At 39.6% G+C, this 15,773-nt stretch overlaps 1 protein-coding gene across 13 annotated transcripts in view; it reads right to left on the reverse strand.

The window, feature by feature from the left end:
- The window catches only part of LOC138735929 (teashirt homolog 2), a 491,059-nt gene that overhangs the window by 141,841 nt on the left and 333,445 nt on the right, over positions 1–15,773 (reverse strand). For 9 of the 13 annotated variants that reach the window (XR_011340011.1, XR_011340005.1, XR_011340006.1 and 6 more), the window contains exons 1-2: positions 3,936–4,138; positions 2,942–3,073 (exon numbers count right to left, since the gene is read on the reverse strand). The exons of 1 other annotated variant lie outside the window; for it this stretch is intronic. The gene's annotated coding sequence lies outside the window, so the exon portion shown is untranslated. Of the gene's footprint in view, positions 1–2,941; positions 3,074–3,935; positions 4,139–15,773 lie in introns of those variants that run through there. 3 more of the 13 variants (XR_011340016.1, XR_011340014.1, XR_011340015.1) reach the window with 1 other exon arrangement.

A 15,773-nucleotide genomic window follows, 5' to 3' on the forward strand; every position in this document is an offset into this window, starting at 1 on the left:
GATTCTCCGCCCTTATGTCGGGAGACTTACCTCCATGAATGTGCCATGGCCGGCTCCAAGGTGCTGACTGCAATCCCTCTCGGGGAAGGATCATCTCCGCCGCCTCACATGAAAGTAATGCCGCTGCAAGCGACTGGCTAGGGGTGACCTGATGATGCCGGGATGATGCCGTCAGCCTGCGACTCATCTCCCCACTCACCCCTCTCCGTCCATGACCCCTCAGGATGGGGGGTGGGGGCCCAGCAGGTGCCTTCAGGGCTGGCAGGAACCATCAGGGCAGGGGGAGTCTGTGGGGGCCGTCAGGGCAGGGGTAGCCTAATAGCCCTGCTGGGCGCTCCTGCACCTCACTGGGCCACTTCAGCCTTCGGGGCCGCCCATCAGAGGCTCAAATACAGAGTGGTTCCAGCTGTGTGGGGGATTATGGGTAGGGAAGACAGCCATTGCTCTGCTGTGTATATACGCTGGGCAGCACCACAGCACCAGTCACCCCACCTCCATCGGCTCCGGAGGGCGCTATGAGGTGCCGCTCAATATGAATGCGAAGCAAAAGCAGCCTTTCGGGCTGCTCGCGAAAAGTGTTGCCCTGATAGCCGGCCTCCAGGCGAAGGCTTGGCATGAAAGGGCCAACTGCCTAGTAATCCAGCAGCACCTTTATCTAGATTCTCTTCTTCATATTTGTGACACTTTTTTTCCTTGATGAATAAAAGGAAAGATAACAGCTAATTAATGCAGTGTGGCCTCATGCTGAAAACATCCTCTTTGATTACTTTATAAGCTGATCTGGGTCAAACCGTGAGTTGATTATAACCCAGTGTCTTTACGAGTGATTACAAGATGGTGGTGAAGAGCACCGTAAAAAAAAATTACAAATTTGTAGCAGCATTGTGCTATGGCGTCCCTCGAGCTCCATATATTACTATTTTGAGCAATATGATTGAAAAGTATTTTCAACAAATCATTGTCCATTTCATGATGCAACTCTCAAGCCCTCATTTTCATGGAGAAAATTATCAGAAGAGTGATACAATAACAAGGCATGTTCACAGTTACAACTGGGATGTTTTTGGATGCCCTTGGCACTTGTATTTCATTCCTCTGCCTTGCAGGTGGTAGAGATTTGATAGAAGTTCAAACAATACACGGTTTATCAGCAATCATACTCAAAAAAGCCTTCAATAATCCACTCTCTCGCTTCAGAAATCCTGATGGCTTGGCATCTGCCTCACCAAGTGATGTTTGCTATGTTTCCTTGAGATTCACTGTTGGCCATGGTCTCCTATGAACTCATCAGGATCAAGGCTTCCATGTTCTTTTTAAACTCACTTGGGCCTCATTCATAAGGAGCATAAAAGGACCCAGTTCGCAAGCTCCCTTCAAAGTCACCGGTTCCTCAGTTCCAATGCTCCCTTTAAGCTCATTCAATGGAAAATGTATCATAATACTGAGCAGTGTTAAACTGTGCGAACTGAAAATGTGCTGGGTATTAGTCCAAAATGTCAAAAGTCCAGAATATGTATGGTAGAGGGAATAAAGGCGTCGGCTATTTTCTAAATGGGGAGAACACTCAGAGAGTAGAGGTTCAAAGGGGGTCATGGAGTTTCAGTCCAGGATTCCTTAATGGTTAACTTGCAAGTTGAGTAGGTAGTAAGGAAGGCAAATTTTATCCAGGAAGGTTGAGATTTATTTATCGAGACATAGAGCAATGTCTGATATTCTCTCACTTCACACAGAACACTGCTTAATAAATTTCAGGAAACCTCACAATGAATTATAGTCATGCAGAATGCTCTTATTTATTCCACAATACTGGTTGAGATTTTCAGGCAGGAATGGTGGTCAACGTACTGGAGATAAAGACCATCAGCCCCAAGCTGCTGTTCTTTTCCTGCTGTAAGAAATGCCCAAGCTCCAATACTTTGAATTTATATAGTATCTTTACATGGAAAATTATCCCAAAGCTTGACAGAGAAATGTGATCTAAAAGAGAAGGGATGTTAACTAAAGGAGAAGATGGAATGGCCAAATATCTATCCAAAGCAATCTAATGTTTTTGGAAGTTTACCTCAAATTGACAAGTGAAGTGGAGAGAGCTCATTCTCAGGGTAATTGAAGGCATAACTATCAGTGAGAAATAATTAGAGAAAGGAAATAAAACACCAGTAAACCAATCACAGAGCCAAGCCAAAGATGCATCCATATAAATCATTTAAATGATATTTCATGCATATAAAATTATTGGTTTTAAATTTTAGTAATATTTTATTACATTTGATTATGACTTACTTTCCTTAGTCTACAAATGCCAAAATCAAGAAATAATGACTGGCAATATTAGCTTCAAGCCTCCACTCAGCCTTGACCTACTCCAACAATCTACCCTGGAGTGCCTGGAGAACAAAGTCACCTATTCATTGATTGCAGCTCCACCTTCAACACTATAGAGCTGAATAAACTCATCCCCAAACTACATGACCTTGGACTCAGCACCACTCTCTGCAAATGGATCAATGACATCCTCTCATGCAGACAGCAATCAGTGAGAATTAGTGACAGCATCTTCTCCAGAATCATCCTTAACATTGATGTCCCACAAGGCTGTGTACCTAACCACTGTCTACAGTCCCAGTACACCAGCGATTGAGTGGCCGAACACAATTCCTCCACCATCCATAAATTTGCAGATAACACCTGCCATCGTTGTAGGCCAGACCTAAGTCAATGACAAGTCAGATATAGAAGGGAAACAACGGGACTAGTGGCTTCATGCAAGATGAAAGAGCTGATCATAGATGACCAGAAGTGTGGTGGAGCTCAATCGCCTGTCCATAGCAAAGATGCTGAGGTGGAGAGAACACAAGCTTTACGTTTCTAAGAGTAAACATCTTCAACATTTTGTCTTGGTCAATCCACGTTGACAAAAAAAAAGGCTAGGAAAACGCACCAGTAAGTTTATTTCCTCAGAAGACTCGTCACCTGTGTCACCTGTGTCCCTCAACAAATTCTACAGATGCATCTCTGAAAGCATCCTATCAGGATGCATCACTGCATGGTATAGGAACTGCTCCGCCAAAGACTGTAAGAAACAATAGAGAGTTATGAATGCATCTCAGACCATTATACGAACCCGATTCCACTTCATCAACAATTACCAATGCCTCGGAAAATCAGCAAACATATTGAAAGACTTGTAACACCCCGGCCACACCCTCTTCATGCTCCTCCCATCAGGAAGAAGATTCATGAGTATGAGATCATTCACCACAGGATTCAAGGACAGTTTCTTTTGCACTGTTATTGGACTCCTGAATGGACTTAGACTAGTAAAGTAAAGCTCCCCTTGCTCTCTTCTGATCTTTCTGGACCTCTGCATGATGCTCTGTTTTTTTACCGTTGTGCTACATATGGATGGACCAGCTGAGCTGTTCGCAAAATGTACCCTGGTATGTGTGACAATAAACTTGAACTTGAATCTTGAGTTTGTCAAAGTCTCAATGGATATGTGAGTTACTCCTTTGCATGCATTTTGGTCTACCTTTTAACATCCATTTAATAAATATGCTAAAACAGTGAAATGCCATAATAATGCATTTTGAAATCATTCACTGTTTATAGATCTGTAAATTTTTTTGTCTTCAGTATCTTTATTATTCTTACTAAATCACGAACAAATATCAATTTACATTCTGGAAACTGTAGAAAAAATGCTGAAGTTGCCAAGATAGTGACCAGCAAATATCTAGGCCACAAGTATTATTGATATTAAGTGGATTTCTTTGTGGATCATTTGATGTTATTTGTAAAGTGTATCTAGCACATCAGGAAGACTTTCAAGTTCATAAATCTCGATAGCACATCGTATCTTGGCTTTCGGGAATTGGGGTACAGCTGGTTGAACTGTAGCCTCACAGCTCTAGCAACCCAAGTTCAATCCTTACCTGCAATGTGGTCTGTGCAGACCTTCCATGAGCTCCCTGAGACTGAACAGGGTTCATCCCACCTCTCAAAGACATGTGGGTCGGGAAGTTAATTGGGTGCTGGAACTTTCCCCCAGTTTGTCAGCAAGTGTGGTATTATCTGAGGCGAGTGAGGATTGGGGAGGGTGATGACAAGTTGGACAAGACTAAAAAGTTTGTTTATGGTTGGCGTGGATTCAATGGATCATGAGGCCTGTTTCTATGGTATTTCTCTCTGTGACTCAGTATTTCTCTCTGTGACTCAATGGCGCCAAGTAACAATGGGAAGAAAAATCCAGGAGGGAGACATTTGAGAGCAGAGATTCTTCTGTTCCTGATTTCATAAACATGTCATGTTCAAAGCAATATTTATTTATTTGTCCTGCATATGCATTGTTTGTCTGTATATGTGCTATGCCTAGTGGTGTGTCTGCAGGTTTTACACCAAGGACTGGAGAACGCTGTTTCGTCGGGTTGTCAGATGACAATAAACTTGACTTGACAGATGTACATCTGAAGAGTCATAAAGCAGCAGGGCCACAGATATATTCCAGGGAGGTGGGATTTAATTGACAACTCTTTCTCAACCAGTGCAAACACAACAGGTTGAATGGCATCATAAATTTTGTGTGATTCAAAGCAAAGTTTTAAGAAATCAACTTTATAGAACTGGGTGGCACAGTGGGGCAGCTAGAATAGATTCTGGCTCGCAGCCCCTAAGACCTGGGCTTGAACCAGCCTCTGTGATATTTGCATATTCTCCCTGTGATTGCATGGAAATTTGTTTGCCTGCACATCCCAAAAGTGTGCAGTTAGCAGGTTAATTCATCCCTGTAAATTGCCTCTTGTGTGTAGGTGAATGGTAGAATCTGAGGGGGAATTGATTGGAATGTGGAGAGAATAGATTCAGGTGAAAATTGATGAAACTCTGAAGTGGTGTTGGGACAATGGACTGAAATGAATAGGGGACAATGGCCATCCACTCTCTCTCTCTCTCTCTCTCTCTCTCTCTCTCTCAGTAAAGCAACAAATCATTCTCCTCTGCTGTACAGCTACTTCCTAACCTCGTCTGGACTGCATCTGTCCTTGGATCTCCATCATTTTCCAGCCACCTCTCAGTTCCTTCCAACCATTTACTTGATGACTGCTGTTGGCACCCCTGTCAGCCCAATCTTGCATTTATTTTGCCTGTGAGCTGTTAGGTTATTCTCAACGGGTATCTGCAGATTGCCAGCTCAATGACAAGCTTGTGGCCTAACTTCAGTGGCCATAGGGCTCTCTTAAAAACTTCCAGCAAAGTAAGTCCAAGCCCCTGAGCAGAACTAGGTATGAATTGATGCACCTGGTAGAGTGTGGCCACCTGACCTGAAATTCATGGGACCCCCCTTTCTGTGTCAGAATTTAGTTAAGATTCCTTGACCTTTGGTAGGTTTGATTTGTGACCAGGTCAGAGTTCAATGTTGCATTGGCAGATGCCTACGGATTCATCTCCAACATGCGGCCATTCCAGAATGTATAGTTGCTCAAGTTTCCAAGCCACTGGTGTATACATGTGAAGGAACGGATGATATCGGTTACAATCCTCACTGATATATGTCATGTTGAATGACAAGCTGTCGTAGCAGCTGGCCTGACAAGAAATTCAGCTCAGCACTCTCAGGTTGCAAATGAGCAAATAACAGCAGTCAGTACAGTGTGAAATGTTGTGATTCTGAATACTGGTAAGGTGACCTTCTCTGTGCTCTGACGCACTGACTCTACCTTTTATTATGGGAGGTAGTTAGAAATACCTTGGAATACACAACCAAGCATTTCAAGTCCGTGATAGTGCATAATACAAAATTGAATGTAAGATGTTCTGTCATCTCATTTCAGTACAGAACAAATTGTATCAGTTGTTTTGCAGTCTGTCCTTTGGCAGCATTAATGGCATCGAACCAAAAAATATGACAAGGACACAGCTCTTCATTCAGAAGATTGTTTTAATTCATTAAAGGGGATTGCAGCTCATTTCACTCTTCAGTAAATTTGGTGTTTAAAGTTTTCTTGAAGTAGTGTTCTTCCTCTTGCCTTAGCCCACATCCAAGATGCTATCAGTCTAACCTTTCATGATGTCTACCTGCTGTGCAGAAGCGTCCAGATTTTGAATGGACAAGCAGGTGAGAAATATCGGCAGGAGTAGAAGAGGTTGCTCAGAACTGTATTTGTTCCTTAGCTCTTATTCTCCCAAATGTTGGAAAGGACCAATGTATGTGACTCAGTTCCACCTTCTTAAGGTAATTTGCCCATTTCAAAATTCAACCTTAATGTGAATATATCTTTTCCTGGGTGTGGAGACCCAGCAAAGGCACACATATCTCAACAAGTACCTTATAATTGCTGCCAGACATTCTTACACTACCACCCTAACTCACATGCAATTAAGGCAGACATTCTACCCACTTGGTTACTAATTTTACAGGGCAACCTTGCGTTTCTAGTGCAAGGACACACCAATGCTTGTTTAATATTAAAATAATTACTTAAATTCTCACAACAAGAATTAATATTTTCCTACTTTATATTCCAGTTACCATATATTTGGTCCACTCACATAACCTGTCAATAATCCTTTGCCCACTTTTCTGGACTTTCTCATGGCTCACCCTGTTTTAACACCTACTCTGCAAACTTGAATAAATTACTTTTGATCCCTGAAATAATTAATGCAGATTGTAAATATGCTACCATCTAACTTAGAGTGTAGAGCTATCATCTTTCTCCATGATGATAATTATCAGGAAATATTCATTATGAATAATTGAATCATAGGAGCTCATGGAATGGTTCCACTCTCTGCTGTCTTATTCAGTTCTCTGACTGGCTTTGGAACTGGTGTCAAGTGACAAATTATGCATTTCAGAACTGTGACCTATGACACTTTAGAATCTAATCACTTCCACGATCTCTTGTCTCATTTGGTGGGGCTTTGGTGACTGGACATCCATGCCAAGAGAAATCAGTGAAGACAAATTTCATTTGACATTGAGAGTTCAATTCAGTTCATTTCAGCTAACTTTTCTCAACTCCAGCAAGTTTGTCTCAAATTTAGATTATAAACTCTTAAAGTCCAACCATTAGGTTTATTTTATGTCATTAATAAAATTTCCATATTTTACTTGTTTATGTTTTGGCTTATTTCATTCCATGTAGTTTTTAAATTTAAATGTTGAAATTTCAACATACAGCATGGTTACAGGCCATTTTGGCACACAAGTCTGTGCCACCCAATTTACACCTAATTAACCTACACCCCTGGTACGTTTCGAACGGAGAAAGGAAATCGGAGTTCCCGCAGAAAACTCATGCAGACGTGGGGAAAACGTACAAACCCCTTACAGTCAGCGCGGGATTCGAACCCTAGTACTGATCGCTTCCTTTTCAAGGAAATCATCATACATTCCGAAGTCTGAGTCACACATGGGAAGAGACCTGTCAGACCCACAAACACCCCATTTTTACATGAGTCCGATCCAAGCCCATTTTATTCTCACTCTCTCATCCTTCCCCTCTCCTTCACTCACCAACCCCCATATGTGCATGAGAGACAATAATAATAGATACCTAATTTAATATCTGATAATAGACTAAATTTGTCATCAATAATAGGATAAGAAAAATAAGAAAATACGATGGCAGCCCAGAAGTTTATTTTTTTTAGGAGACAAGGCTGACAGGACAACGGGGAAATATGACAGACCAGATACTGCAGAGAAATGCCAGCATTTGTCTGCATTAAATGGTGTGTTTTTTTCCCTTGTGAAGGCCATGGAAGTTTGGGATTTATGGGCATGCGAATGCAAAACTGGAATTTCTGAACCCTGACAACTCTCCATCAGTGCTTTGCCAATAGGGCTCGGCTCTGAATATCTCATGAAATATTGCAGCAATTGCCCACCGCTTACAATGAGAATCCAGTCTCAGCTGAACCTTGATTAGTGAGTACCACTGATTTCCTTGGTGGAAAGCAGCTGTAAAGGTTTAAAATTTGATCTTTTTTTTTAAAAGTTACTTTTTATTTGAATATTTGTAAATTTAATAAAAAGTTAATAAAACTTGTCAATTAACCAACATGCTAAACTCTTGATGCAGGACTGATTTAAATTCCACATTCCCAAAACATTAATAGCCATGCAACATCTTAATAAGGTAGCACAAATGATCATTATATATTCTCAAGACAGTGACATTTAGTCTTTGAAATTGATTGACCTGCACTGAATTGAGAGGTCTTTAGGATAAATACTTGAAAATTCTCTGTGCCTCAATATTATCTTACCTGTGATTAAATCTGATTTTGATTGTTGCTATGTCTGACAGTATTGAAAATATTCTTTACATACAGTAAAATCCCATGTATCCGGAATTCAAGCAACCAACAAAAACATTGAAGAAAATACATCTTAAAAATAAAATAAATAAGAATAAAATAATAGGTAAAAATACGTGTTTAAAAATGTAAAAGTAAATGTTCTCTGAAGTAACACATAAAATGTTGGGGAAGATGGAAGCAAGTATTCAGCCAGTGGAGGGCCTTGGTCATGCTTTGCTCAGAGCAGCTGTTTGAATAAAGTTATGTGAAACAGCAATGGCGTCGCCCAAGACAAAGAGCTGATTAATGCTGTTTGCCGTTGGGATGAGTCTCTTAAAGTGTCTCCTTATCCTTGCTTCATAAGAGTCAGAGGCTTTATCTGTAAACTTGGGGGTGGAGAAGTTAATTATCTATATTGTTATTTTTCATCTTTCAGTCGGCCAGTGGAGGGGGAGGAACCTGCATATGGAGTGATAGTTAAATGTTTTGAAAGTATGTGACTGAAAATAAAGAAAAAAAACTTTAAAGTTTATATATTCATGCAAGTGAAATTTGTTCAGTGTAAGTACAGTATCGTATTTTTGTCTTTTAAACTGTTTAATCTTAACCCTTTGGAGGCTGGCTATTTTTAACATTTCATAATATATACTCTGTACTGGGTCCATGGGTAAACTGCAGTACGAACACCAGTATGAACCAGCTGGTGGATGGGTATACAACCAGACCCAGAAAATGGAGGGATAGTGTATGTGTGTTTGTTAGTAGTCCCTAAAAACAGGGACATGGTATCCAAACAGTTAATGCAGGTGTATTAGTTAGGCATTGTAAAACTAATCCCAAGCAACCGGAAAATACACTATCCGGCATCTATCAATCTCCCGAGGTACCAAATACCAGGGGCTTACTGTATTTGAAACAATATTTCAGCGATAACTGGCAAGCTACACTTCTCATAATATGACATGAGTGCAACTTTTGATTCAATAGACTTGGAAGAGAAATTTATCCTCCATGGCAGGTCAAATATATCAAGAATGGACATTATATTTCACTTACAAAATGCACAAACATATTATAAAATGTATTTAATGCATCCCATGAAGGAGAATTTATATCCCTTGATTTCTTATTGAACTTATTTCTGTGCAATTGCACAGGTTAGAAGTGGTGAATGAAGTAAATTAAATTTTCCTTCCAGTAATGTTTAGGTCAATGTTGCACTGTAATACTATAATATATTATTTGACAGTGGAATTTTTCTTCAGCAATCAAAATCAATATGTATTGCACAAATAAATTCTTCCTTCGCATAAAGGAGACCACAGTCAAGATGAGCCAGTGCATTATTGACAAGGACTAGTGAGGTAACATTTTTACAATGCGGGGTTGAGGTTAATTTCCAGCAACATCCTTCATGCTTCAGTTGATTCACCAATCGCTTCTACATGGCAAATGGGATCATAACACATCTGCAAACAGGAAGCCACCTGGTGTTTTTTGTTTGTGCATTGGTAATTTCGATGACTTTTAATTTAATTTTCTCTAACTTAATGATACAGCATGGCAACAGGCCCTTCTGGCCTACAATCCCATGCCATCCAAATACCCCCATGTGACCAATTAACCTACTCAGCCAGTATGTCTTTGGATCGTGGGAGGAAATCAGGGTACCCGAAGGAAGCCCATGCAGACACAAGGAGAATGTGCAAACTCCTTCTAGATAGCGCCAGATTTCAACCCGGGTCATTGGTGCTGTAATAGTGTCGTGCTAACTACTGATGTTGAAGCTGATTGACAGATGAGTAAATGGTCACTCTATTCTGGTGGCAGTTTAATTGCCAATGGAGACTGAATCAAGGGGCACACTACTACTCACTACTACTTGGTGGGAAAAGTTGGATCAAATATTGTGCAATATTTCTGCATCAATGATTAATCCACTTCATTTGTGACCTTTCCAAAATTCTAAAATAACACATTCTAGTGATGAGATTGTCCTCTTTCCTGTGAAATTAATTACAATTTGTTTTCTACTGTAATATTTTTTTGTTTTTCAAAATATGTTTTAATATTTTTTGAGACGTTAGTCTCAAATCAATAATTCAAATCACACATTTTAAATTCTCACTTTACCAACTTGAAAATTGAAATTAATGTAAAATCAAACACAACCTGGACATATAACAAACATATTTTACTGTCACTGAAGCAAAATTGTGCTGGTTCACCAATATCCTCCATGTGGCAAAACATCTGCCCTTATCCAGAACCACATTAATCCCGACTCTGTCTTGTCCAAAGCAAAAGTCAGAGAAAGGCCATCGTCATCCTCTTAATACAACAAGACAAAGATGCTTGGTCTCATCAGCCTGGATCTGACCCGACATGTGAAACTCAAAACCTAAACATTGCAAATTTATGATGTGATCATGAATCAAGACTGTTCATTGATTGGTCAGAAACTAAGATGGATTAAAAAAAAATGGATACATTTACATTATCCTCAACAATTGAAATGGCTATGTCCCTTTCCTTCAATAATACCTGGAAAATAATGTGTTCCTTAAAGTGAAAGTTTGAATAAAAAAAAATCATAGATCTGTTAAGACAAAGGAGGAAGCTATTTGGTCTACTCGGTCCATCCAATTTTCGATTGTAATTTCATTCTCCTTTGTCTTCTCACAGTCCTATAAACTACTTTATCCCAAGTGCCAATTCACTTCTCTCTGGAAAGCTCCGAATGGTTTTGTGTCCGCTTCTCACCCAGATCATCATTATTGCATGTGAAAAAAAAAACTTTAGCTTTATAAATCACTTCTGTTATTTGTTTTTCAGGCTGTTAACCTAGTGTTTCAGAGAATCCGCTACCATTTATTCACATGATCTAATCCTTGATTACGCGCATTTAAATAAAATGAATGGAGATTGAATAGGCTAGGCCTTCAGTTGATGGAATCTTTGCTGAACTTCTACCAAAACATTTTGTTTTTGTGTAAGAAGACCAAAAATGAACACAGCTGCAGATAAACCACATTTACTGGTTTGCCTGCATCCATTCCACAAGATATAAGCTCAAAGGAATCCAATGGATTGGTCAAAGATGCTTTCCCTTGCATTGATTCATGTCGGCTTTGATGAATCATTTTTCAAATGTTATTTCCTCAGTGGCTGTACATTCCAACTTTTATTATAGATACAAGCAGAAAAATCAGAACATTCTGAAAGCTGACATTCTGGCTGAGTGCTAATTTTGCTCTTACCAGCATTTTATTTCTGGTCAGTTGAGGGTTAAACTTAGTATTTCACAACTTTGGAAAGTATGTCTATTCACTTTATGACACTTTATAAATGATCAAGATAATTGTTATTTGATTTGTTATATAGATGTCAATTGTTTAACGAATAATTAGAATTCAGCGATGTGAACATTTGAATATTACATAATAATGAAGCAGTTTGGAGGATAGAAAAGATGTGAGAGAAGGCAAGAAGGACAAAGTGTCACAAGCATGGAAAGGGGCACTGAGAACTGCAGATAGGTCAACACTTTCGAGGAAGTGGAAGAAGGTAGGGGGAGAATGTTGCAGCTCTAATCCACTCGGTGATGTGACAATGTGTATGCCTGTGTTAGCTGGAACTTTGTGCAACAAAACAATGGCTACCAAAAAGGAATGTCACATTGTGTGAGCGACATTGAAGTGGGGTATCTTGTTTCGGCAAATATGTCAGTTTCCAAACTGCAGCATTCCACCAGCAATTAAATAGAGGCAGCACAATTCATTAATGCAACTAAAATCAGTCATTCACCATTCATTCCAATCATAGTTATTCCTTAAACTACTCCACTTAAAAATGTTCCAGCCCAATTATTAGACTATGTTAAATAGGGCTGCCATAACTCTGAAGTAATGGATTCATTCGCCACAAATATTCCAGCTGATTCTACTCAAATCCCCAAATACATCATAAAGACCTAAGATATTTGGTGTAATAAAATTAATTGTAACTCTTGGCATTGGGTGAACTGTGAGGAAGACAAGTAATACTGTCATCATTATTGATGTTATGTTCCTGACCAAATTTACCTGAAATACCTTGCTCAATATGACTAGCCTGGGGTGAATAAAATAGGACCTGTTACTGCCTGCCTTTTGATCAGCTTCTTAAATTGAGCCTTGCAGCACCACACCATCTTAGTGTGGCATACAATTTTCTTAATTTATAATATCATCTTCAGGCCCTAAGTTAATTTATTCTTGCAGAATTTCAATAGGAAAAGGCGTGGCTTATCCCAGATGCTGTTGTGACAGTAAATGTTGTCATCGGAATTAATCAACTTAATGAAGAGATGTGAATTTGTATTCCAACTTCTAAATTATTCATCAGCTTCAGCATTTAAAAAAAATTGAATAAACATCACAGCTGCTGAACAAAGCTATAATTCTAGTGCTCAAAGAGTTAATAAATCAAATGATCTGTGGTTTATGTATCACTTAAATTATCAGGACGGAAGAATTCAACTAATAAATAAATGATGGCACTATTAATTAAAAGTAATGTGTTTTTGCTTTTTCCTGGCAATTTAAGAATATCCCACATCCCACACTTGCTAGTTGGTCACAAGGGGAATCAAGGCAAAAGCTTCTAGGAATGTTTTGTGTTCATCCAACCAAGAATATGTTAATGTACACTGCCCCATTACTGCACATCAGCGTCATGAATAAGCAGCAAAGACCATACACTTAGCATCCTCTGATAACATATTTAATGACAGATTGATGGTAGATTTGCAAATGCAAACTGGCATAATTGTCACTAACTTCAGTTTTATTCCTGCGACGCAAGCATATTTATGGGCATAATTTGATTCCTCTGCTGTGCTATTAGTAGGTTTTAATATTAACAATGCACTAAAGGATAAAACTAAAGTTGCAGTAATGTTTTGAATTCACTCGGCCAAACACAATCGGAAAAGATGACAACATTTTAAGGACCCTAGAGAGGCTTAGGAAACTAATTGTGACTGTTTAGAGGGGATAAGGTTCTATCAAGTTGAGCAGAAATAGAGCGCAAGAAATAATGCAACTAGTCAGTAGTAGCAAAGAATGATTCAATCTCAAATCTCTTTACATTTGTTGGAGAAGAATGGGTAAATACCATGCTAAAGCTGATGACTTGCTGTCACACGACCCTGCAATGAGATCATCAAGGTGGAGAAATCAACAATGAATGTGAGCTTCAATTCTGCACTCCTTGTAGAGGAGGACAGGTATGTAGCGTTGAAGTGTGTTGGGACTACAAGTGGGATGAAACAAGGGTTCATTCCTCATTTACCATGGTTCCCTATTTTCATAAAATCTGCAAAGGGAATCTCAGCTGCATGTTGACTGCCTGTGGAGAAACATAGCCGGCTCCTTTACAGGGTTAATAGACAGCGTGAAAATGAGAGCCATTTTCTCTTACACTACCAATAAAGCTCTGCTGTTAATGTCTACGAGCAATGTTAAAACTACTCATGTCAAGAAAGTTGGAAGGATTTACTGAGGCTGAGTTGAGACACAAAATTCTACCTTGCAGTAATTTTGCTTTCAGTTTTCCTCCACATCCCACACTCTCTACGTAAGCAAATACAGCACAGGGAAAGTGTTTTATAGCTTTAACTGTCTTTAAGGATGTTGCCTGAGGGATGCAATGCCACTGCCTTACATTTGCTCTGATAGTAAGGGGCCAGAACACAACAGTCACGTAGAAACTTGCACCTGATCAGGTGTGACCAGCATTATAATAGCCCAAAAGAACTGAACTGTGAACTTTTAAAGCACAACCAGTGAGTTTTAGAAAGAGATATTAAGCTAAATTATACTAACAAATAAGGAGGTGCAAGTAGAGACACTGGACCCAGAGTTGATAGAAAACACCATCATCAAATGGAGCTAATTTCAGATGCAAATAGATGCATGCACAAGGAATTACGTTCTTCCTTTGTTGTTGCCGTGAGCACGTCCGGGACACTCTACACCGATATCACTGCAGTACTGCAGTGGGGTCTTGCTCAAAGGCAGAATACCCTAGAGTGATTGATCATCGTAACATCTGCAGAAAAGCAAATGCAACAACATAAAGCAGGATTATCCCACATACATTCTGATTATTGCTCCTGGGACTTTCCAGATATAATCAAAAGATTCTGTTGATGTCAAGCAGATAAACTTGGAGTCTGTTTAGTAACAGCGCAGTTGCTGCGCTTCTCCAGATTCTGAATATTTTGATGTATCTATGAGACCTGCTGGGCTACTGTGCGTGGCATGTAACATCAATGTTGTGACTCTAAATGGCAGTAAGCGCTACTGGAGGTGGTCTTATTGCAGTCAGACCACACACAGGTTTTAACAACATTTTGTGAGCAGGCAGGCATTGCCAGATTTGATGCAATGACCTACAGTGATTGTAGGGTGAATGGGTCACTGCATGTGGATAATTAAAACTGTATACGGTAATTCCCAGTGGCTCTCAGTACTCTCCCTGTATGCTAGTTGCATTATTTACTTCAAAGTTTGTGTTTTCCTCTCCACTCCATGGCTCAATGTTCTTTCCATCTTCCTTAATGTTTGCCTCTCTTCAATACAACAGAGTCTGATCCATGTTTTCATCACCTCAGAGAATTAACTTTCCTTCCTCACTGGTTTCCTTTTATAAACTCAAATCAAAACACGACTCCATGGTGCAAAGGTTTCTCTCACAGAAAATGATGTAATTTATCTGCACTTTTACTGATACTGTCTCTTATTATGAAGTCCCTTAGGGTCGAGGAAGTCTTGCTTTGAATTGTTAATACTGTCCATCATGTAATTTCTGGCTGCGACAGAGCTTGAAGCAGAGAGTTCACCTCAGGTATCTGTTGCTGGGTACAGGAGCAATGTGGCCTACGGAGCACTATAGATCCTCGGTAGTGAACGTATTGGCTAGGGTGTGGATTCTGGCATTCATTTACTTCTACTGCCAGCGGAACAGGAAGATTTTGCAGACACTGTATTGGTGATCATTGCAGCTAATTCCCCAGAGAATGTTTTAAATAATCAAGACCTCAGACCAATATCAAACTAATGACTATTATTACTACACTTGTTAGTTTGAAGTCACAGATACCACCCAATCTGAGGTGGTTAATCCTCACAGGTTTCCGGCTATTCCAATTTTTCACACATCACTTATGCTTCACTTTTCACGTGTATTTAATACACTTTTAATTATTCCTTTACTCATTGTTGGACTCTGTCCGGTCATTGCCTGACAAATCCAAACCTCCCATACATTTGGTTAGAAAAATAACATCATCTTTGTCTTACTGTATTTCCATCCTGTTGCTCAGTTTAAATCCACTGTTCCCATAATCTCTCACAAAGCCATTACAGCAACCATTCCTTGTTTACGCAATATACTGTACTTCCCTCAGAAAGTCAGGTTTAAAC

Source organism: Narcine bancroftii, chromosome 6, assembly GCF_036971445.1.
Source record: "Narcine bancroftii isolate sNarBan1 chromosome 6, sNarBan1.hap1, whole genome shotgun sequence".
NCBI lineage: Eukaryota > Metazoa > Chordata > Chondrichthyes > Torpediniformes > Narcinidae > Narcine > Narcine bancroftii.